The sequence below is a fragment of the Equus quagga genome, chromosome 17 (assembly GCF_021613505.1).
Source record: "Equus quagga isolate Etosha38 chromosome 17, UCLA_HA_Equagga_1.0, whole genome shotgun sequence".
Taxonomy (NCBI): Eukaryota; Metazoa; Chordata; class Mammalia; order Perissodactyla; family Equidae; genus Equus; species Equus quagga.
The window spans coordinates 12,875,876-12,900,386 of NC_060283.1; the positions used below are offsets into that span (position 1 = coordinate 12,875,876).

The window sequence follows — 24,511 nt, forward strand, 5'->3', positions numbered from 1 at the left end:
AACCCTAACCACAGTACTATGCTATTTGCTAAGTTGAAAAATATCCTACATTTGAGACAATATTTGATTGTAATTGTGAGTTTTACTAGCCTCCTTTTAAGACTGGCTCCTATGAAGACTTCCCTAAGAAGACATTTCATAACTTTATTAGCATACATGCTGTACACCAAGAAAATATCAGGATTATAAATTATGATGCAATTATCCAGGCCATTTTGAAGATATTATATTAAATATATTTGTAAAAAGGTTTGAGAAGTTATTATAAACAGGATAATTTTTCTTATAGGTGAAAGAAGAAATTTTTAAAAATCTATCTAGATGACTGTCTGGGAAAGAAGAGCTATTACAAGTTTATTCTGGAATGATGCCACTTATGCTTTACTATTATAAAGCCACAATTATATTTTTAATTATTAAAAGTCTTTTAAAAATTGATTTTAGTCAATGATGTCTATCATGGATAATTCACTGAATTTCTATTGCTTTTTAAAAAGTTCTCTATCAACTTTTTAAATATTATTTCTTTATTTATTTATTTTTGAGAAAGATTGGCCTTGTGCTAACATCCGTGGCCATCTTCCTCTACTTTATCTGTGGAACACCTGCCACAGCATTGCTTAATAAGCAGTGCACAGGTCCTTGCCTGAGATCTGACCTGGGAAACTCCGAGCCGGTGAAGTGGAGAGTGAAAGCTTAACCACTATGCCACCAGGCCAGCCCCAGATCTCTTCTAATTTTCTTGAGACCTCATGAAGTAATTGAGAACCTGAAACACTGAGAAGGTATTTCTTGACAATTGGAGAAGAAAACTGGGGTCTTTCCACCAGGACAATAAAGTGTTTTCCCTTTTTCAGTGCTCAATGAACGAAAAGAAATGGCATCTATGAGCATTGTAATGCTATTGTTTCGCCTGCGTCTGCAATCCATTCTTTTGTCTCTTTTCTGATTTTAGGAGCACGAAGCCAATGGTTTGGGGAGGAAATATTACAGATATCACCCATTTCATCCTCTTGAGATTCTCGTATTTCTCCAGAATCATAGGAGTGCTCTTTGTTGTATTCCTGTTGATCTACATTATGACTCTGACTTGGAACCCGTGCCTCCTCATCTTAACAAGGATAGATTACCCACATCCACACATCCATGAACTTCTTCCTCAGTTATCTTTCTCTCATTGATATCTGCTATGTGACCTCTACAGTCCCCAAGATGCTCTCCAATTTCTTCCAGGAGCAGAAAAGTATCACCTTTGTGGGTTGTATTATTTAGGACTTTGTCTCAACCATGGGACTGAGTGAGTCTTGTCTCATGACAGCCATGTGTTATGACTGATATGTTGCCATTTGTAACTTACTTCTAAGTCATCCATCATATCACCAACCCTCTGTGTTCAGATAGTGCTTGTGTCCTATATGGTTGGACTCTCTGGTTCTATATCCAAATTATGTGTCATGCTTCAATCCTACTTCTGTGGGGCTGACGTCATCAACCACTTCTTCTGTGACATGCCCCAACTGTTAGTCCTGTTCTGCTCTGACACTTTCTCTGTAGAACTCATAATTGCTATATTTACAATGATCTTTGGGATAATGTCTTAGTTATTATGATATCCTATGGCTATATTATCACTTTAGCTAAAGGCAAGTTCAAAGGTTTCAACCCCTGTGCTTCTCACTTGACAGCAGTGACCCTCTTGTGTACCTCAGGTATATTTGTCTACCTGAGTTCCAGTTGTGGCGGTTCCTCCAGCTTTGACAGTTTCACATCAGTCTTCTACACTGTGGTGATTCCCATGTTGAATCCCTTGATTTACAGTCTGAGGAACAAGGAAATCAAAGGTGCCTTGAAGATGTTGCAAAATAAGTTAGAGTATTGCTGAGGTCACAGATTATGAGATTTCTGACCAATTTGTCTTGTCAGAATCACTTTCACCCACAGCAATATGCACACTAATACACTATAACAAAATTCATACTATCTTTGGACAAAGAAGGCTTGTTTGACCCAGATAATATGCCAAAATGAGCCAATAGCTTACTCAATGCCACACAGACACAATATCTTTAAGTCCCGGAGGTTCATTACTTTCACTCTACATGAGGAGTGGCCTTATCATTTATTAATCTATCTGCAAGTATTTGTGAAACATCAGGGTTTAGAAACGTTTTGCTTCTTCTTGCTTCTGAGATTAAGCTCTGTCCAATTGCAAGCTTCTGACCTTAAAGGAGAGATAATTGACAGAGGTCCCCAGGAGTGTACAAACCTTGTCTGCCAAATATTTTGATGTAGCATTATCCAGACATCATGGTGACAAATGCTTGTTCTGTGTTTCTGACCAGAGTGGGAGTGAACACAGAGTGGCAATGTGCCTTTGGACAGAAACAAAGCTATACTATTGGCCTGATTGTGTCTCCTGGGGAGACCAGTCTGAGACAGCTAATGTCTATCTAAGGTCTCTTCAATGCTAATCATCTAATAAATTTTTAGTCACATCCTAGTCTCCATAGTTGTAGCCTAAGGAGGGAAGAGGTGATTTGAATCATATAAAGAATGGAATGAAGTATTGGCTCCCTTCACTGCCATTTATTTATGAGTCTGATGAGTTAATTTCCTGCATCTATTGTCCAGTGGGGATTTCTGATTGGAGATGATATTCAAAATCCATGTCACAGCCAATAGCAGCTTCTGATATTGTGGGACTCAAACATCTCTTTCTCTCCCCCATCAAATCTGGAAAACTTTACCCTTGGTTCACATAGCCAATGGGATGGTACTGCCCAATCATTTCTGATATTTCAAGCATCTGAACATCTTTTCTGTGAGAAGTCTTCTGTGAGAGTTCATTGTAATAATAGAGTTATTGAATATTCAATACTGCAGGAACAAAGAACAAATATGAAAAGCTGGTATACATTATTTCTTATTGTTCATGTTGAACACATTTTATATCTTAGAGATTTATGGTTGTTTGGGGTGATATAATAGATGGAATAGAATGGTTTGAATTACTTTAATGCTCATATTTTCCAGGAAACCTCAAGGGCCAGGAAAGGAAATAGATAGTGGAAGAGGCAGGGTTCTCAAGTCTGGCCAGTTTTTCTTGTCTGAAGTAGGACATAAAGTGCAGTCCTTGTGTGCTGGTTAAAAAAAAGAACAAAATGTATAGCAACACTGACTATTGATTTGTGAGATTACTCAGACCAAACTAACTATTATCAAACAGATGTCTTTACATTTACATATTATCCTTGGAGATTCATTGGATCCCTTTTTTCTTTTTGCTTCTTTATTTTTTATTGAGGTAACATTGATTAATAACAGTTTCACAGGTACATGACTATATTTCGGTTTCTGTGTAAATTACATAATGTTCACCACCCAAAGATTAATTACAATCTGTCCCCATATACACACCCTTTTACTCTTTTCACTATTTCCCTCCATCATATCCCCTCTGATACCCACAAATCTAATCTCTATCTCTCTGTATTTTTTGTTGCTGTTATTGTTTTTATCTTCTACTTATGAATGAAATCATATGATATTTGGCTTTCTCTGTTGGACATACTTAACTTACATTATACCCTTAAGGTCCACCCATGTTGTCACAAATAACAGGATTTCATTTTTTTTTATGAGTGAGTAGAATTCCATTGTGTGTATATACCACATCTTTTTTATCCATTCATCCATTGATGGGCAGTTGGGTTCTTCTACATCTTGGCTACTGTGAATAATGCTGTGGTGCACAAAGGGATGCATAAATCTCTTTGAATTGCTGATTTCGAATTTTCTGGATAAATACCCAGTAGTGGAATAGCTGGATCATATGGTATTTCTATTTTTAATTTTTTTGAGAAATCTCAATACTGTTTTCCATAGTTGCTGTAGCAGTTTGCATTCCCATTGACAGTGTATGAGGGTTCCCTTTTCTCCACATCCTCTCCAACACTTGTTATTTATTATCCTGTTAATTGTGGCCATTGTGACAGGTGTGAGGTGCTATCTCAGTGAAGTTTTGACTTGCATTTCTCTAAAAATTATTGATGTTGAATACCTTTTCAAGTGCCTGTTGGCCGTATGCATATCTTCTTTGGAAAATTTTTTCCTATCTTCTGCCTATTATTTGATTGGGTTGTTCATTTTTTGTTGTTGAATTGCATGAGTTCTTTTTATATTTTGGAAATTAACCTCTTGGTGGATATATGATCTATAAATCTTTTCGCCAGCTGGTAGGTGGATTTTTTTCCTTTTGTTGGTGGTTTCCTTGGCTTTGCATGAGTTTTTTGGTCCCATTCGTTTATGTTTTCTTTTGTTTCCCTTGACTGAGAAGACATGATATTCAAGAAGATACTGCTAAGACCAGTGTCAAAAGGTGTACTGCCTATGTTTTATCCAAAGAGTTTTATGGTTTCAGGTTTATATTCAAGGCTTTAACCCATTTTGTGTTAATTTTTCTGTAGGGTGTAAGAAGATCTACTTTCATTCTTTTGCACATGGCTATCCAGTTTTCTCTACAGTATTTATTGAAGAGACTTTCTTTTCTCCATTGTATGTTCTTGGCTCCATTTTCAAAGATTAGCTATACATAGATATGTGGTTTAATTTCTAGGCTCTCAAATCAGTTTCATTGATCTGAGTGTTTATTTTTGTGCCATAACCATGCTGTTTTGATTACTATAGCTTTACAGTATATTTTGAATTCAGGGAGTGTGATTTTTCAGCTTTTTTCATTTTTCTCAGGATTGCTTTAGTTATTCAGGGTCTTTTGTTGTTTCATATAAATTTTAAGATTCTTTCTTCTGTTTTTGTGAATAATGTCATTGGGTTCAGATTGAGATTCCATTGAATCTGTAGGTTGGTTTAGGTAATATGGACATTTTAACTACGTCTATTCTTCCACTCCAAGAGCATGGAATATCTTTCCTTTTTTTATATTTTCTTTGATTTCTTTTAATAATGTCTTAGAATGTTTGGTGTATAGCTCTTTCACCTCCTTGGTTAAATTTATTCCGAGGTATTTTATTCTTTTTGTTGTGGTCGTAAAAGGTATTGTATTTTTGAGTTCTTATTTTGCTAGTTCATTAACGTAGATAAATGAAACTGATTTTTATAAGTTGATTTTGTACCCTGCAACTGTGCTGTAGTTGTTCCTTATTTCTAATTGTTTTCAGGTGGATTCGTTAGGTTTTCTATAATGGGATCATGCCATCTGCAAACAGAGAGAGTTTCTCTTCTTCTTTTCCTATTTGGATACCTTTTATTTCTTTTTCTTGCCTAATTGCTCTGGCCCAAACCTCCAGTTCTATGTTGAAAAGGAGTGGTGAGAGTGGGCACCCTTGTCTTGTTCCTCTTCTCAAGGGATGGCTTTCAGTTTTTAACCATTAAGTTTGATGTTGGCTGTGGGTTTGTCACATAAGACCTTTATTGTGTTGAGGTACTTTCCTTCTATACCCATTTTATTGAGAATTTGTATTGTAAATGGATGTTGGATTTTGTCAAACGCTTTCTCTGCATTTATTGAGATTATCATGTGACTTTTATTCCTCTTTTTGTTAATATGGTGTGATTGATTTGCAGATGTTGAATCATCCCTGCGTCCCTGGTATAAATCCCACTTGATCCTGGTGTATGACTCTTTTCACATATTGCTGTATTTGGTCTGGCAATATTTTGTGGAGGATTTTAGAATCTACGTTCATCAGTGATATTGGCCCGTAATTTTCCTTCTTTGTGTTGTCCTTGTCTGATTTTGGTATCAGGGTAATGTTGGCCTCATAGAATGAGTTGGGAAGTGCTCCATCTTCTTCAAATATTTGGAATTGTTTGAGAATGGTAGGTATTAAATCTTTGAATATTTGGTAGAATTCTCCAGAGAAGCCATCTGATCCTGGACTTTTGTTTTTTGATAGGTTTTTGATTACTGTTTCAATCTCTTTACTTGTGATTACTCTATTCAGATTCTCTATTTCTTATTGATCCAGTTTTGGGAGGTTGTATGAGTCTAAGAATTTATTCATTTCCTCTAGATTATCCAATTTGTTGACATATAGTTTTTCATAGTATTCTCCTATAATCCTTTCCATTTCTGTAATATCCATTGTAATTTCTTCTCTTTCATTTCTAATTTTATTTATTTGAGACTTCTCTCTTTTCCTTAATGAGTCTGGCTGAGGGCTTGTCAATTTTGTTTATCTTCTTAAAGAACCAGTTCTTAGTTTTATTGATTCTTTCTACGTTTTTTTTTTTTGGTCTCTATTTCATCTATTTCTGCTCTAATTTTTGTTTCTTCCCTCCTTCTGTTGACTTTGTACTTTGTTACTGGGATTGTAATCTCCTGTAACTTCAAGTTTGATTTCTAGAGGGTTGTTATTCTCTTTCTCTTCTTCCGTGTTACTTAGTTCTTCATGGTAACTGATTCTTTGCTGGCACATTTGTGGTAGTAACCACATTTCCTATTGGGTATGGGTTTGGTTACTTTGGTTCTGAGTTGCTTTTGTTTGTATTTGATACCCTGCACTTTCCACCCTCTACTACCTCTGCTGGTGGTGTAGTCAGTGCCCTCCTTGTGCTACTTTAGCCTCTGAGGTTGCTAGTGACTTGCTGCTTATGATGTCACTGCAGTCTCAGGTGTCACCAGTGGGGTCACCAGGCTTCATACACTTCTGCTGCTTCTGGGGTCTCCTGGGTGTCATGCTTCTCCACTGCTTCTCCTTGGGCTCTCCATGGGAGAGGATACTGCTGCATTATATACCATCTACACTGCTGCTCCAAGGTTGTCTAGGGTTACTGTTTGCACCAATGCCTGGGTGCTGGGTTCATGAGTGTCACTGTCACTTCTGGGGCCTCTGGTACTTGAAGATTGTATGCAGCCCCTGCTGCTGGTGGAACTGATATTGGGGGTTCTGCCACTGGGGGCTGGGTAACTAGTTCCATTGTATTTCCTGAAGCCTCTGGTCACAGGTTCCACCTGCCACCACTGGGGGTTTGGAGGGGCTAAGCAGGGAGAGGTTGTTGCTTGTGCAGCCTCTGGTTTCTAGAGCTAGTTGGTTTGTTTTGCAAACTGAGGTTAGGGTCCCCTGCCCTACCTGGGAAAATATGAGTTTTGTATACTGCTCCCAATGTTGGAAAGACCTGTCCAATGCAGGTAGAGGGGGAGGGATCTGCTGAGAGACAGGCAGGGAGCAAGCTGCCCCTGTTTTCTCTGTCCCCCAGTGACCACTTACAGACATGTGGGGCAGATCCACTTAGGGACAGGCAGGGACACCTATTGGTTTTGCTCCTGCCATGACCATTCACAGTTACACGAGCTCCAGTGCCTGCTGTTTCTGCTTCCGTTGTGTCTGCCCAGAGTTATGTAAGTCATGGCACCTACTGTTTCCACTCACATGACAGTAGTGATCTATGGCACCTGCTTTTCTGCTCTTGCAGCAACTGCTTGCAGGCACATACACTGGTGTGAGGATCTACACCCTGGATAACTGCTGTTGGAGGAGGTGGAGGGGGCTGCTCCCCTAGTTCCACTGCACCCTGGGGGTCCATTCCACCCACCTTCAGATATATATGCGTGGATCTCTTATGTGTCTTGTTGTGCACTTTGGCATAAAATGGGGAACTGGAAAACCTTTGAGAACTTTTTTAGTGTTTAAAAGGATAAAACACAGGCCCAGAGAAAAAGTTGTGGATAATTTTTGAGGGGCCTATACTATCTTATTTGATCCATTTAGAAAGTCATATATGAGCAGTCTACAGAAGGCTCCTGAGTTGAGTGGTTCCCATGTAACTTTGTTGAACATGCCAGGTCTTGAGGAAGTGAGGGGCCACCAGTCAAGAATAATTGTAATACTTGGTCTTCTGAGAGTGATCCTGCCCATATTCTTCCTAATAAACATATCTCTTCAGATTTCGTTCCTTGCCCTATAATTACACTGAACTTTTCCAAAGTCATCTAAGAAAATATAAGGAAGGCTTATACATAAATATCATAAAGAAGAGGGGCATGCCAAAAGGGTTACTTTTTCATTTACTTTTTCCATTTCTTTCTTTTTTTTTCACTTTCTAAGCAGGATCAAATGGAGATAAGTATGGGGAGGGAGAGTATCTGATGCCAAGAATGACATCTGAAAAAACCAAAGGAAGGGAGCCCAGATAAACTTTATCCAAAACAAAAGAAGAAAGCTTAGGAGTCCTTGATAAATAAGAAGCAGCTAAAAACAAGGTTGAATTAGAAATGATAGACTCTAGGGTGATTGAGTAAAACCATGTGACAATTAAAGGTGCTCGGGGATAAGAGACAGTATCACTGGTTTAGCATATTTCTCTGTGTACAGTAGGATCTTCTGGGGTAATTTTGTCTCTTAGGCATCAGTGGGCAAAAGCTTTGCAGTGGTCACCATCCAAACACTGAGATTTCCCTTCCCTCAGTTACAACAGCATATATTGCAAAACATTTTAATATCTCCTTATTTCTTCCTCCTAAAAGATGAATTCTCTTCATTTTGTCTCACTTATTTGTCAAGCAATCAGCATTACCTCCTTTCTGTTCAATTCCTGAAAGAATATGTGAAAAGATGTGGTGATCATGTTATTGACAGCATGTTCAATTACACTGTCATTGCCCTGTCCATTTGTACAATAATGTGTCTGACATGGTCTCTGCCAGTTTAGAGATCTTTTGTGATCTGTTATTGCAAAAAATATGAAGAGGTCTTCCCTAATCTCTAACTTCCTGCCTACATCCAGCTGGTGATCACCCATAAGAATTTATCTCTGCCTTTCTCATACCACATATCATCTCTCGTTTTGTATTATATTTCTATGGGCTCATTTCTCTCTCTCTTCCAGGGCTATAGGCTCGTTATTGGATAATTTACATCATCCAAAATACCAAGTATAGTACTCTTCACTCTATAGTTTTTTAGAAATAAGATTAATGTAGCAGTGAACACGTTTTAGTGAGCGGTTCAGTGGAGATACTTAAGATACGGCTCTGGAGCTAGACTGCCTGGATTTGAATCTCAGTTCTTCCCTTCATGGTTTGTGTGACCTTATTTCCTCCTCTGATCCAAGTCTCCTTATCTGAAAAATGGGAATGATAAGAGTACATATCTCATGAAGTTGTTAAAAGTTAAAATAAGATGAAACATAAAAGCATGCAGAATAACACCTGGAACATAGTACACACTGAATAAATATTAGCTACCTAATAAGATGCCTTGATTTTCAGGAAAATTCAATCATATTAGAAGCAAAGACAATTAAGTAAATCAAGTAGCTTGGGGTTTTGGAAAAAATGGCTAGTGAGAAGCCAGAATACCCAATAATGTCTTAGAAATATTGTTTGTAAAGGTGTTTCTAGTAATATCTTGGGCTATATGGTCAAAGAAACCAATAATACTAGATAAAAACTAAAACACTTTTTTCATTGCTGAGCCAGTGAGAAAACAAATGTTTCAAGGTACAGAAATGACATGAAAAGCACAAACCAAAGAGGGTATTGGGCTGGATCCATCATTTTGCCAGGATGGACCTACAAATCTCTGGTAGGCTCAGTCCTGGGTTTTAATGAGCAAATCTATGAGGGGTAGGAGAAAAAGACAATGTGTGAGATTGTCTTAGAGACACTACCCCTTCTCCCTAAGGACACTGAAAACAGGGACTCTCAATGGGTGACATTCTCAGAGGGCAAACCAGAAAAAAAAACTACTTCACAAAATGAGACAATTATCCACACACCTTTCTCAGCTTTAGTTTGAGAGAAAGACAAGCAGTAAAAAAAAAAGTCTTTCCTGATAATTTTTTTTTTCCTAAGGGAGATTTGCCCTGAACTAAAATCCATTGCCAATATTCCTCTTTTTGCTTGAGGAAGATTCACCCTGAGCTAACATCTGCACCAGTTTTCCCCTATTTTGTATGTGGGTCGCTGCCAAGTATGGCAGCCAATGAGAGGTATAGATCCATGCCCAGGAACTGAACCCCGGCCGCCGAAGCAGAGTGCGCCAAACTTAACAACTAGGCCATGGGGCCGGCCCCTTAAATTTATTTTTATTGGTGTAAATTGACCTTATATTGTGTAAGTTTCAGGTGTTCATTGTATTGATTTGATACATTTACATTTTGCAGTATGCTTGCTACCCTAGCATTAGCTAACACCTCTATCATGTCACATAAGTAGATTTCTTTTTTTGTGGTGAGAACAATTAAGTTCTGGCTTATTCAGATTTTGAAATATAATGCTGTATAACTGAAATTGATATACTATTATAAATCAATATTGCTTCAATAAATAAAAGATATCTAGTCTCTTAGGAACTTTGAAGTTTATAATAGAACATTGTTGTCTATAATCACAATGCTGTGCATTAGATCTCTAGGATTTATCTGGTAGTTACAAGTTTGTACCCTTAAATAACATATCTCCAATTCCACCACCCGCCAGTCTCTGGTAACCACCATTCTGTTTGCTGTTTTTATGAGTTTGGCTTTTTTAGAACCCACATATAAGTGATATCATCCAGTTTTCTCATACTGTATCTGACTTATCTCACTTAGTGTAACACCCTCAGGTCTGTCCATGTTGCGGCAAGTGGCAGGATTTCATTCTTTCTCATGACTCAGTGATATGCCAGTGTGTGTGTGTGTGTGTGTGTGTGTGTGTGTGTGTATAACGTCTACTTTATCCATTCAAGTATTGACAGGCTCTTAGGTTGTTTCCATATCTTTGCTATTGTGAATAATGCTGCAATAAGCATGGGCATGAGGATATCTTTTTGATATATATTTTTTCATTTTCTTTGGATATATATCCAGAGGAGGAATTGCTGGATCAAATGGTAGTTCTATTTTTAATTTTTTTAGGAAACTTAATACTTTTTTCCATAGTGGCTGAACCTTTTACATTCCCATGGCAGCGTATGAGGGTTCCCATATCTCCACATCCTTGCCAACAGTTTCTCTCTTCTCTTCTTGATAATAAACATTCTGAGAGGTGTGAGATGATATCTCATTGTGGTTTTGATTTGCATTTCCTTGACGATTAACTACATTGAGCATCTTTTTATGTTCCTTTTGGCCATTGAATGTCTTCTTTAGAAAAAATGTCCATTTAGTTCCACTGCCCATTTTTAAATCAGGTTCCTTGATATTTGTTATGAAGTTGCAAGCGTTCATTAAATACATTAGATCATAACTTCTTATCTGATGAATGGATTGGAACTATTTTCTCCCATTCTGTAGGCTTCTTTTCATTTTTTTAAAATTGTTTTTTGCTGTATAGAAGCTTTTTACTTTAATGTATTCCCGTTTGTTGATTTTTGTTTCTGTTGCTTGTGCTTGTGGTGTCATATCAAAAAAATCATTGCCAAGATCAGTGTCAAGGAGCTTTGCCTCTATTTTTTCTTCTAAGAGTTTTTGAGTTTAGTTCTTATGTTTAAATCTTTAACTCATTTCAGGTTAAGTTTTGTGAGCAGTGTAAGTAACGGGTCTGGAGTTTTCTCTGCTTTTGTGGGTAGATCTGCTGCACTCTTCTTGCTCCCTCTTGTGGCTGAAATCCTAAACTATTCTGTGTTCTCTGGTTTTTGTCACTCACCAGGCTGGCTACTGGAAATCTCTTTTTTGTTTTCCAGATGGTGGCACTACTGCTCACGTTTGTGGTTTCTCCCTTTTCCATAGGCTGTTTCCTTTTTTTCTGAGAGCACTCAGTTTACCAGATTTTCTCTCACTGCTACATTCAGGAATGTGCACAAGGAGCCAGCTGCAGATGAGGAGGAGGTGTGGATTTAACAATGAGAGCTTGTTGGTTCGCATGGATCTGGAGGGGAGATGCTCTGGTGAGATACTCCTAGAGGCTCATGAGTGGGCTTCCTACTGAAATCCTGAGCCCCTGTGCCCCTTTAACTCCCTTTGGTATTTCTCTCTATCTCTTACCTGATTTCCCTTCTCCCTACACTCACGGTCTACCTGGTCAGTAGTCTACATAACCCTAGAGAGAAAGGATTTCCTCATCTGTGTCTTGCACTGCCAGGGTAGCTGGGTGCTCATTCACGGCTCTTTCCCTGTGCAGGAGTGTTTGCCACTGCTGAGTAGTTCAGCCTATGCAGTGTTATCTTGAAGAGGGTGGTGCTGGGGAAGCTCCTTTTAGTGTCTCCACTGTGACCAGCTCACACTTTTTTTCTGCTCCAGTTGTGAACTGGCTTTCCATTTCAGGAAGACTGGGCTTCAACAAAGTCTCTCTCATTCATGGTTGTCATCACACTCTCCAGGCGTTATGTGGCCATAATCAAGATGGTTTTAGGAAGGTTCATTGGCTCCTTCTGGTTCTGCATCCCATACAAAGATCTGTCTGCCTATTACTGGATGCACAGGTGGGTGAGATTCCTCCTGGACCCGTGGCATTTAGTGCTAGATATTACAGCTTCCACAAAGGCATTTGTTGGTGGATGGATGTCAAATTCATTGTTACAAAAATGGAACAAAAAAGGGGCTGGCCCCGTGTCCGAGTGGTTAAGTTCGCGTGCTCCGCTGCAGGCGGCCCAGTGTTTCGTTAGTTCGAATCCTGGGCGCGGACATGGCACTGCTCATCAGACCACGCTGAGGCAGCGTCCCACATGCCACAACTAGAAGAACCCACAACGAAGAATACACAACTATGTACCGGGGGGCTTTGGGGAGAAAAAGGAAAAAATAAAAATCTTTAAAATAAAAAATGGAACAAAAAGAAGGACAATAACAGGACAATAAATAACAAGTGTTGGATTACTATTGCCACTCCTTCCCCTCATAAATTTTAATCTCATCCATCTACTTATGTGGATTGCAGCCTACATATTGTCATTATTGTGACTTCAAAAAACACCAAGTCAACATTTTTATCAAAGGAGATTCTGGGTTGGTGTCACCCCCAAAGTGTTTGACAGATGTCATATGAATCATTTCTGAAGCAATACATTTTAAACATAAGAATCATAGATTCTTAGAGATAACTTTTAAAGAAACACGAACTTAAGATGAAAAATATCACTGGGCACACAAATAAACAGGGCGCTTGAATAAGAGGCAGCGATATCATTAAACTATGGAATCAGACTTGCAAAACTATGTATTTGAATTATAGATAATAATAATTTAAATAATATGTTGAATATGTTTAAATAAAGGATGCTATGGAAAGTAAGATGAAACAATAAAGGACTAACCAAACTGACTCTTTGGGAAAGGAACAAAATGGAAACTCTTGAGAGAAAATCAAATATTATAATTGAAATTTGAAATTAATGGATGAATTAAACAGCCAATTAGCACAACTTATGATAGAATGAATTTACTAGAAGAGACATCTATTAAAAATTAAACTGAACGCAGTAGAGAAACAAAAATAATGAATGTTTCACTGATGTGGAGAGCAGAGCAAGAATACATCTAATTGGTATTCTAGAGACATAGAACAGAAATATAGAGGCAATTTTCAGAATGCTATCGTTGGTTAGTACATAGCACACAAGGCTTATGGTTACCATATTGAATGAATGGACATTAGAGGAAGCGGTGAATATGTCCACAAGTAGAGGGAGAATAACATTATAAACCGAAGCTGCTCAATAAATCTTTTCGTTGTCTTGATTTTTGGTTATGACGAGGAAGAATGCAATTTTCTTCACTATTCTCACAAGATCATGCCTCCATTCAGTCTCATTGTGGAAAGCCACACCTAGGTCTGAGATGGTAAATGCATAGTCTGTCTGCTACCAGTTCTCCTTCTGTACTGATGGCAGACATCTTGAATTTATTTTCTAATGAATCTCTTCCTTACTTCAGAATTCTTCTCAAAACAGTGCACCATGAAGCAATGAGTGATCAGATTTTGGGAAATGATCCCTTTTAACTTATTTCTCAGACTTACCTTATGCTTCTATGGGAATTTTCTCTTTGCACTCATTTTTGGAACTAGGAGACTGGGAAATGGTTAGAAATAAGGAAAATATTCTTGTCGGCTAATGCTGACAAATATTTATAGTGCATAGACATAGACATAAGTTATTTCATTAATTCCACAGCCCGTTTTAAGGGAAATCTCCAAGACTTCTACATTTACCTGTATACACAACTCTCACACTACATTTGACATCTATTTTCTAGCTTTCACAGCTTCCCATGATTTTCTTTGTAGTTTGAGTTCATCTGAACAAAAATGTGTTTGTGGTGGGAGGTGTTCTAATGACCATCTGGAGAGATGCCAGCTATAGCATCCCGAAGGGGGCAAACAGTGCCCAATGAAAAATATTGGTTTTGTTATTTACTATTTGGCCAGAACACTTAGTGTTTACCTTCCCTAGACTGGCTTCAATGAGAAAACAGAAAGAACTTCCAGAAATCCCGCCTGAGTTTCTTAATCCCCATGTCCATTGCCTAAACATCCAAACTCCTACTTGAGTTCAAGTCATTTTACTATGTAGGAGAAGCCATGAACCTAGGAACTGTGAATAGAATCAAGGGTGATTGAGAATCTAATAAAACCACATGCGACGGTGGAAGTGGTGGCTGTTTGCAGGGTAGAGGGTCAAGAGTTTCCAATAGATTTTCAAAAGTATCCATGACCCAAAGAATATCAAGAATCATTGTCCTAGACAGTTTGACTCATGAATATCTCTGATTCACAGAAAGAAAAATTGGCACTTGCAAGAAAGGGAGCATAATGGCTCTTACAACGTTGCCGTGTCTAACTTCTCAGAAGCCTTCCTAGAGTCAAAAGTTGGTTAAGTCACATCCATTTCCAACGTGCTTCTTGGTTTGTGTCTATACCCACCAACCCATTGCACTATTCTTATATCTCTCCAAGATTTATGAAAGCAGAAAGACAGTTATGGAATTGTCCACCTTCCCTAATTAGAGATTATTTGAATATTAATTCCCAAGGAAATTTTAAAGAGCATCTACTCCATCATCCTCATTTGACATATGAGGCCCAGGATGATTCAGGGGCTTCTTGAGGCATTGAGTTAATATTAGAGTGATTCCTGAGCAGAATCATTCTGTTTCACCATATAGAGTGATGACAGTATTTTCTTAATTTAGGCTATTTCCAATTTTCATATACTACTTAAATATGAAATGGAAAAACATGAAATTCAGACATTTTAGGAGACAATGTACAAATGATGTCCATTACTCTCTTTTGAGCCCAAAGAGAGAATGATAGTATTTATCCAAAAGAAGTTTTCTATTAAGGTTGGTGATTATACATGGATATATGCAGAGATTACACAAGGTTAGCTCAACTTTATGATTCAAGGTTGTATATCTAGTCACCTGCTTTCCTGGAAAAATTAAGAGTATTTCTTTGTGTTTTTTGAGGATGAAAACATTTCCTTATCTCATCTTTTTCTCAGCAGATGATATCAAGCAAGTCCATGTAAGCAGATAGAAATCACTCATCCGTGGTCGTGTTTGTTCTTCTGGGACTCTAAGATGAAAAAGAGGTGCAGCTTGTCCTCTTCCCAATCTTTCTAGGTATCTATCTTGTGACCCTAATCTGGAATCTGGGTGTCATCATCTTAATCAAGATGGACTCACACCTGCACACACCTATGTACATTTTCTCAGTTTCCTGTCATTTATAGACATTTGCTATTCTTCCACCTACCCAAGGATGTTTTCAGACTTCTTTTTTTTTAATTGCAGTAACATTGGATTATAACATTATATAGCTTTCAGATGTACATAGTAATATATTTTGAATTCTGTGTAGATTACATCATGTTCACCACCCAGAAATAAATTATAGTCCATCCCCTCACATCTGAGCCTAGTCACCCCTTTTGCCCTCTCCCCCTTCCCCATGGTAACTACCAATCTAATCTCCATTGCTATGTGTTTGTCATTGTTTTTATCTTCTACTTATGAGTGAGATCATACGGTATTTGACTTTCTCCCTCTGCCTAATTTCACTCAGCATAGTGCCCTCAAGGACCATCCATGTTATCACAAATGGCCAGATTTCATCATTTCTTACGGCTGAGTAGTACTCCATTGTGTATAAATACCACATATTCTTTATCCTTTTGCCCCTTGATGGGCACCTAGGTCACTTCCAAGTCTTGGCTATTGTGTATAATGCTGCAGTGAACATAGGGGTTCATGTCTCTTCATGCCTTTGTGTTTTCAAGTTCTTTTAAATGTCCCAAATTAAAGATAAAGAGAGAATCCTAAAAGCAGCAAGAGAAAGGCCACAAGTGACATACAAAGGAAAGCCCATAAGGCTGTCTGCAGACTTCTCAGCCGAGACCCTACAGGTGAGAAGAGAAGGGCACGATGTATTTAAATTGCTAAAAGGAAAAAATCTACAGCCAAAAATACTCTATCCATCAAGGTTGTCATTCAGAATGGAAGGAGAGATAAAGAGCTTCCCAGACAAGCATAAATTAAAGGAGTTTATCACCAAGAAACCAGTTCTACAAGAAATGCTAAAGGGACTTATTTAAGTGGGAAAGCGATGACCACAAATAGAGATAAACAAATTATCAAAAAAACAACAACAAAAAACAAACTTCTTAAAGGTTGGAAAAACAATTTCATTCATTGGCTGTACCACCCAGTATTTTGCTGGGTCCTGGGTGGAAAAGACTGAGTACTGCCTCTTGGCTGCTGTGGCCTATAACATATGTTGCTATTGGTAGGCCTCTGCAATACCCAGCCATCATGGCTCCTGGTGTCTGTGGGAAGATAGCTGCTGGGGTCTATGGGAGTCATGTCCTTGGTAGCTATTTCAAACAATTACTTGAATTCTTCTCTACTACTGTGGGCCCAATATTATTCCAAATTTCTTCTGTGACACACTCCAGATTATTAACTTGTCTTGCTCCAAACCCTTCATAAGCTAAATGATTCTATTTCTGGTATGTATTTTCATTGGGTTCAAGTCTCTCCTACTTATCATCTTATCGTATGGATTCATCGCAGCTTTCATCCTGAAAATATCTTCTATCAGAGGCAGAGCCAGGGCCTTCAAAGCCTGTGCCTCCCACCTGGCAGCTGTGACAATCTATTATGGCACAAGCCTCTCCGTGTACCTACTTCCAAGCTCTAGCCACTTCTAGAAGCTGGACAAGATGCTGTCAGTGTTCTATGTTATCTTTATCCCTGTGTTAAACCCTCTTATTTATAGTATGAGGAACAAGGAAATCAAACAGGTGCTTAAGAGGGTGGTAAAAAGGCTAACACTTTTACCTCAGTATGAACAATATTTGTGCAGGAGTTCTTTTCCCTGTAGGGATGACAAGGAACAGAATATGTATGTGACTTTTTGTAGGTCACAAGATCACTAGGTAGAGAGAAGTGAAAACCTGGCTCCTTGATTCCTGGTGCCATTATGTTTAGCTGTCACCACCAAGTGATCTTTTGGGGCAGTGTCACCAACACTGAATTCACTTTAAATGGCCTTTGTCCTTGATGAGACCAAGATATCTAAAACCCTATGTTTTGAGAATTTAGGTTCTGATAAATACTATATGTAGAGAAATGACAAGAACCTAGGAAGCCTCACAGATAGTTTTTTCCTCATTGATTTTCTTTATTTCTTTTATTTACTTTTAATTGTGAAGCATTTATTTGTATTTCAGTAAAATAAAATAATCTGTAAAATTTGGTATGTAAAAATTAAAGACAAATTTTTTTGGAAATTATTATATTGCCGGTCATTCTTGCACTGGGGCAACATCCAGGTGCGAATTTTCCTGGCAGGGACAGGTTACCCTCATCCAAGGTTTCAGAGCAGATCACTGGCACACATGCCAGTGCCAGAACCCAGAGGCTGTGGCCCTGCCCCGTAGGAAATCATTCCATGTGTGCCTCACAGGGCTGCTGTGATTATTGATTCTGATCAGGCAGTTGAGAAAATGCGTGTATGCATATATCTAAAATGAAGGTGCTTTGTAAACATCGAAGTGTCCACAAGTCTAATTTATTGTTATCAAGCTATATTACCAGCAAGCTGTGTCATCTTTGGCACATCTCTTAGCTCCTCTGGCTTCAAGTTCCTCACTTGAAAACGATGGTATTGAACTAGAAGATCTCTAGGTCTTTTCCAGCTCAAATGACTCTAAGTTTGTTATAAGAAAAGCTATAATTATGCGGTAGTAATAGGATCATAGGGAAGTGGGGAATTGAATCAGAAGGGACATGGTAAATTGAGGCATGAAATTATCAGGGAAAAAACTCCACGACAACCATGACACCAGAGAACAAGTATCTGGAGAATTTTCTCCCTCTAATTGTTCTTTCTCCTTTCATCTCTGCCCGAGTAACACATTTAAGAGGATCCCTAGTTGTGGCCATCTGTCTGGCTGTGAGCAGACAGCCAATTTCATGGCCAAAAGCATCCATCTTGGAGTGCAATAAGAACACTTGGAAAATTCCTTTGAAAAAGAGCTAAGCAATTTCAACCTTTGGCAAGAACTGTTTCTTCCTGGAGGGTCTGGAGGAAGGTGAGAGGGTTTGCTTTATAGAAAACAGTGGTCTGTGCTCTCTCAATATCCATGTAATTCTTCCAATAAGATCTAAGTGGAACAAGGTTTGTGGTCCTCAGTCGCTCTCATTTTTAGCTCCTCCCTCTCTTACTTCTACACCCTTCCTCAGATCCTTTCTCTTTACTCAAATTCTCTAAACTTCAGTGGAAATAATCATCTCTAATCTAAAATGTCAGTATTACTCTGGGGTGAGGGGTGGATCTTGAGTTCTAGTTCTGCAATTTCTTAATGATGTTATCCCACTGTTAAATTCTGTTTTCACCTGCAAAATTTTGGATAATAGGATTATCTAGCATCTAATGAGACAATGTCTATAAAGCCAAACACACTGTAGAAGTTAATAATTGAGCACTGAATAAAAAATAATAATTTGCTCAATTTCGGGGGATTTAACTAAGATCAAAACATGCTTTTCTAAGGATGCTCACTCTAGGCACTTTTATCCAATATAATGTTGGAAGTTTTAACCAGAGCAATTAAGGAAGAAAAGGAAATAAAAGGTATCCAAATTGGAAAGGAAAGAGTAAAACTGTCACCGTTTGCAGTGACATGATTTTACAACAGAAGACCCTAAAGAATCCATCAAAAAAGTATTAGAAATGAAAAACGAGTACAGCGAAGTTGAAGAGTACAAAAGCAACATAAAAATTCAGTTGCATTTCTATACACTAACAATAAACTTGCAGATAGAAAAATCAAAAATAAAATCTCATTTACAATTGCAACAAAACAAAAACATACCTAGAAATAAATTTAACTGAGGAAGTGGAAGACCTGCACAGTGAAAACTGTAAGATATTTTTGAAAGAAATTGATGAAGCCACAAAGAAATGGAAAGCTGTTACATGCTCATGGATAACAACTGATTTCTGAATGTTGATTTTATATCCTACAACTTTATTGAATTCATTGATTACTTCCAACAGTGTTTTGGTTGAGTCTTTAGGATTTTTCTATATATAAGTTCACGCACTCTGCAAATAATGACAATTTTACTTCTTCCTTCCCAATTTGGATGTCTACTATTTCTTTATATTGCTTCATAGTGTTAGTTAAGACTATCAGTTCTACGTTGAATGAGGGTGGTGAGAGTGAGTATCCTTGTCTTGTTCCTGATGTTAGAGGAAAGCTTTCAGTTATTCACCATTGAATATAATGTTAGCCATGGATTTGTTTATGTGGCCTTTATTATGTTGAGGTATGTTCCTTCCACATCCTATTTTTTGGGGTTTCAATCATGAAAGGAACGTTCTATTTTGTCCTATACTTTCTTTTCATCTATTGAAATGATAATATGAATTTAATCTTTCATTCTATTAATATGGTGTATCACATTTACTAATTTGTGCATGTTGAAGCATCCTTCCATCCCAGGGATAAATACCAGTTGGTCAAGTGGTGTAATCCTTTTACTATGTTGTTGAATTCAGTTTACTAATATTTCATTGGGAATTTTTGCATCTATATTCATGATGGATATTGGTCCATAGTTTTCTTTTCTTGTGGTGTCCTTATCTGGCTTTGGTATCAGAGTTATGCTGGCGTCATAAAATATGATTGGAAGCTTTTCTTCTGGTTCAACTTTTTGGAAGAGTTTGAGAAGGATTGGAACTAATTCTACTTTAAATATTTGGTAGAATTTGCCAGAGAAGTCGTCTGGGTCTGGGGTTGTCAGTATTAGGTTTTTCATTACTGATTCAATTTTCTTAATCACTATTGTTGTATTCAGATTTTCTACTTTTTCCTGATTCAGTCTTAGTAGGATGTATCTTTCTAGGAAATTACTTATTTTTTCTAGGCTATTCAATTTGTTGGCATATAATTGTTCATAGTAGTCTCATGATCTTATATATTTCTGTAATATCACATGTAATGTCACTTCTTTCATTTCTGATTGTACATATTTGAGTATTCTGTCTTTTTTTCTTAGTCTCACTAAGGGTTTGTCAACTTTGTTCATCTTTTTGAAAGCCAGCTCTTAACTTTGTTGATTTTTTTCTACTGTTTTTATGGTCTCTATTTCATATTTCCACTCTAATTTTTGTAATTTATTTGCTTATACTTACTTTAGGCTTATTTTTTTCTTATTTTCTATTTCCTTGAGGTGTAAATTTGGGTTGTTATTGAGAGTCTTCTATTTTCTTAACCCATGCATTTATTGCTATAAACTTCGCTGTCAGAACTGCTTTTGTAGCATCCCACTGGTTTTGGTGGGTTATGTTTCCATTTTCATTTATTTCAAGATATTTTTGATTTCTCTTTTGATTTCTCTGTTGATTTCTCATTTGACCCATTTGTTGTTCAGAAGTGTGTTTAGTTTTCACATATTTGTAGATTTTCCAGGTTTCTTCTTGTGAATTTCTAGTTTCACACCAATCTTTTCAGAAAAGATACGTGGTATGATTTCAATCTTAAATTTGCCACCACGTGTTTTGTGTCCTGTCATATGATCTACCCTAGAGATATTCTGTGTGCACTTCAGGAGAATGTGTGTTCTGCTGCTATTGAATAATGTGTTCCATAAATGTCTAAGTCCATTTGTTCTAATGTGTTTCAAGTCCAATGTTTCCCGGTTTTTGCTGAGGAAGAATCGCCCTGAGCTAAATCTGTTGCCAAGCTTCCTCTTTTTTTGTATATGGGCTGTCACAACAGATGGCCACTGACAGATGGAGTGGTGTGTAGGTCTGTCCATGCCTGGGAACCATAGCCAGGCCACCAAAGCAGAGCACACCAAACAACCACCAGGGCTCACCTCAAACATTTCTTTTTTGATTTTCTGTCTGGATGATCTATCTATTCTTGAAAGTGGAGTACTAAAGCCCTCTACTATTATTGTGTTGTTGTCTATTTCTCCCTTTAGATTTGTATTTGCTTAATATATTTATGTGCTCTCTTTTGGGTGAATATAGATTTATGTTTTTTATGTATTCTTGATGAATTGACCCCTTTATCATTATATAATGACCTTCTTTGTCTCTTGTTTCTATATTTGCCTTTGTCTATTTTGTCTGATATAAATATAGCTATTTCTGCTTTCTTTTGGTTTCCCCTTGTGTGGAATATCTTTTTACATCCCTTCACTTTGAGCCTATGTGTGTCTTAAAGCTGTAGTGTTTCTCTTGTTGGCAGCATATAGTTGAATCTTATTCTTTGTTGTTGTTGTTGTTGTTTTCTGCTTTATCTCCCAAAATCCCCCCAGTACATAGTTGTATATCTTAGTTACAGGTCCTTCTAGTTGCGGCATGTGGGACACCGCCTCAACATGGCCTGATGAGCGGTCCCATGTCCACACCCAGGATCCGAACCAGTGAACCCCTGGGCCGCCATAGCAGGGTGCGCAAACTTGACCACTCGGCCACAGGGCTGACCCTGAGTCTTATTCTTTTATCTATCCAGTAGTCTGCCTTTTGATTGGTGAATTCAATCCATTTACATTTAGATAGACTATTGATATGTAAGGACTTACTAATGTCCTATTATTAATTGCTTTCTGGATGTTTTATATTTCCACTGTTTATTTTTCCCCTGTTTCTGCCTACGTTTGTACATTAGTGATTTTTCGTGGTTGTATGCTGTTACTTCTTTCTTTGTCTTTTGTGAATGTACTCTAGGTTTTTGCTTTGTGGTTACCATGAGGCTTATATAAAAATCTCATAGAGAAAGCAGTCCATTTTAAGTTGATGGCAACTTAACTTCGATTGTCTACAAAAGCTGTACCATTTTAATCCCCCCCTTTTTTTCCCTCTTTTTTTTGAGGAAGATTAGCCCTAAGCTAACTACTGCCAGTCCTCCTCTTTTTGCTGAGGACACCTGGCCCTGAGCTAACATCCGTGCCCATCTTCCTCTACTTTATATGTGGGACGTCTACCACAGCATGGCTTGACAAGCAGTGCCATGTCCACACCTGGGATCCGAACTGGCGAACCCCGGGCCGCCAAGAAGCAGAACGTGCGAACTTAACTGCTGTGCCACCAGGGAGCCCCTTTTATATTATTTAATACCATTGTTTACCTCCTTTTATATTGAGTATTCTTTAAAAATTATAGTAGTTATGATTATTTTTAATACACTTTTAAGCTTTATACTATAGTGAAGTGGTCAACATACCATCCTTTTACAGAATTAGAGTTTTATAATCTGGTTATATATTTATGTTATCATTGTTTTGTATACTTTCATATGTTTTTGTGACACTGATTAATGTCTTTTTTATTTCACCTTGAAAAAATCCTTTCAGCGTTTTTTTGCAAGACAGGTGCAATAGTGATGAACAATCTCAGCTTTTTTGTTTCTGGGGAAGTCTTTTTTTCTCTTTCATATCTTAAGTATAACTTTGCTGGATAGAGTATTTTTGGCTGGCAATTTTTTCTTTCAACTCTGAATATGTCATTCCACTCTCTCCTGGCCAATAGGGTGTCTGCTGAGTAAACTACTGATAGCTTAATGGGGGTTCCTTTGTAGGTTACAATTTTTTTCTCTTATTGTTTTTAGGATTCTCTATGTTTGATTTTTCACAGTTTTATTACAAAGTGTCTTGATGAAGGTCTTTTGACGTGAGATAATAGGTTAACCTGTTAGCTTCATGAACTGGATGCCTAGTGTCTCCCCATGTTTTAGAGGTTTTTGGAATTATTTAATTAATTTTCTACCCCCTTCTGTTTCTTTTCTCTTTCTCAACCCCAATTATCCTAATTTTGTTTTGATTGAATCTCATAGATCATGTAGGCTTTCTTTGCACTTTTTCATTCTTTTTTTTTCCTCTGCCCTGACTGGGTTATTTCAAATTTTCGGTCCTCTAGCATAACTTATCTGTCTTCCATTTGCTCCACTCTACCACAAATGCTCACTATTGCATTTTTCATTTTATTCACTGAATTCTTCAGCTGCAGAATTACTGTTGTGTTCCTTTTTATAATTGCTAACCCTTTGGTAAGTATCTCATTTTGTTCATTTTTTTCTGATCTCAATAAATTGGTTTTCTGAGTTTTCTTACAGTTCATTGAATTTTTTCAAAAGAGCTATTTAAAATCTTTATCAAATAGGTCTCAAAATTCTGTGCCTTGGAGCTTGATTCTTGGAGAATCATTGTTAACTTTAGTGATGGCATGTTTTCTTTATATTTCATGTTTTTTGTAAGTTTGCACTGCTGCTTAAGCATTTGAGGCAGCAGACATCTCCTTAAAGCTTGCTAGTTAACTTCAGATAGGGTATACTGTCATTGGTAGTGTTATATATGAGGTTTTCTCTCCTTTGTATGGGTAAATCTGCCCCACCCTTCTTCCTCTCTCTCGTAACAAAATTCTTAAGCTAATGTGTCTTTTCTGTTCTTATTACTCACCAGGCTGGCTATCTGAAGTCTCTTTTTTGTTTTCCAGAATGTGACGCTACAGCTGATGTTTTTGGTTTCTCTCTTACGCACAGACTCAAGTCTATTTTTCTGAGAGCAATCAGTTTACCAGATTTACTCTCACTGCTACCCATGGAAATGTGCACAAAAGCCAGTTGTAGAGTAGGGAGAAGTGTGGGTTTAGCACTGGGAGGTTGGGATTTGTGATGGATCCAGTCAGGAGATCCTGCATAAGGTACTCCTGGAGGCTCATGTTTAAACTTTCTGCTGAAATCCTGAATGCAATCAGCACAAACTGTGTAACATTATTGCCCTTTAATATTCTTACCTGCTTCTTTCCTGATCTTCCTTCTCCCTCCTGTCATGTACTACCATTCCCAGTAGTCTAGGTACTTCTGGAGAGAAATGGGTTTCTCCAGCTGCGACTAGTACTACTGGGGTAGCCGGGTACTCCCTCACTGCTATTTTTCCCTGTGGAAGTGTTCACCACTGCTAAAGTTTATCTTGCACAGTGTGCCTTGAGAGGGGTGGTGCTGGCACAGCTCCTTTCATTGTCTTCACTGTGACCAAACTCACGTGTTTTTTCTGCTCCATTATGGTGCTGGAATCCCTTCTTCGCAGGGCTGGGCTTCGTTGCTGAGAG

The 24,511-nt window shown here is 37.8% G+C and overlaps 2 pseudogenes; both read left to right on the plus strand.

The window, feature by feature from the left end:
* The first annotated feature begins 968 nt into the window (after positions 1-968).
* Positions 969-1,882, plus strand: LOC124228356 (olfactory receptor 5AN1-like; annotated as a pseudogene).
* Positions 1,883-15,389: 13,507 nt separating this feature from the next.
* LOC124229047 (olfactory receptor 1440-like) lies at positions 15,390-17,321 on the plus strand (annotated as a pseudogene).
* Positions 17,322-24,511: the final 7,190 nt, after the last annotated feature.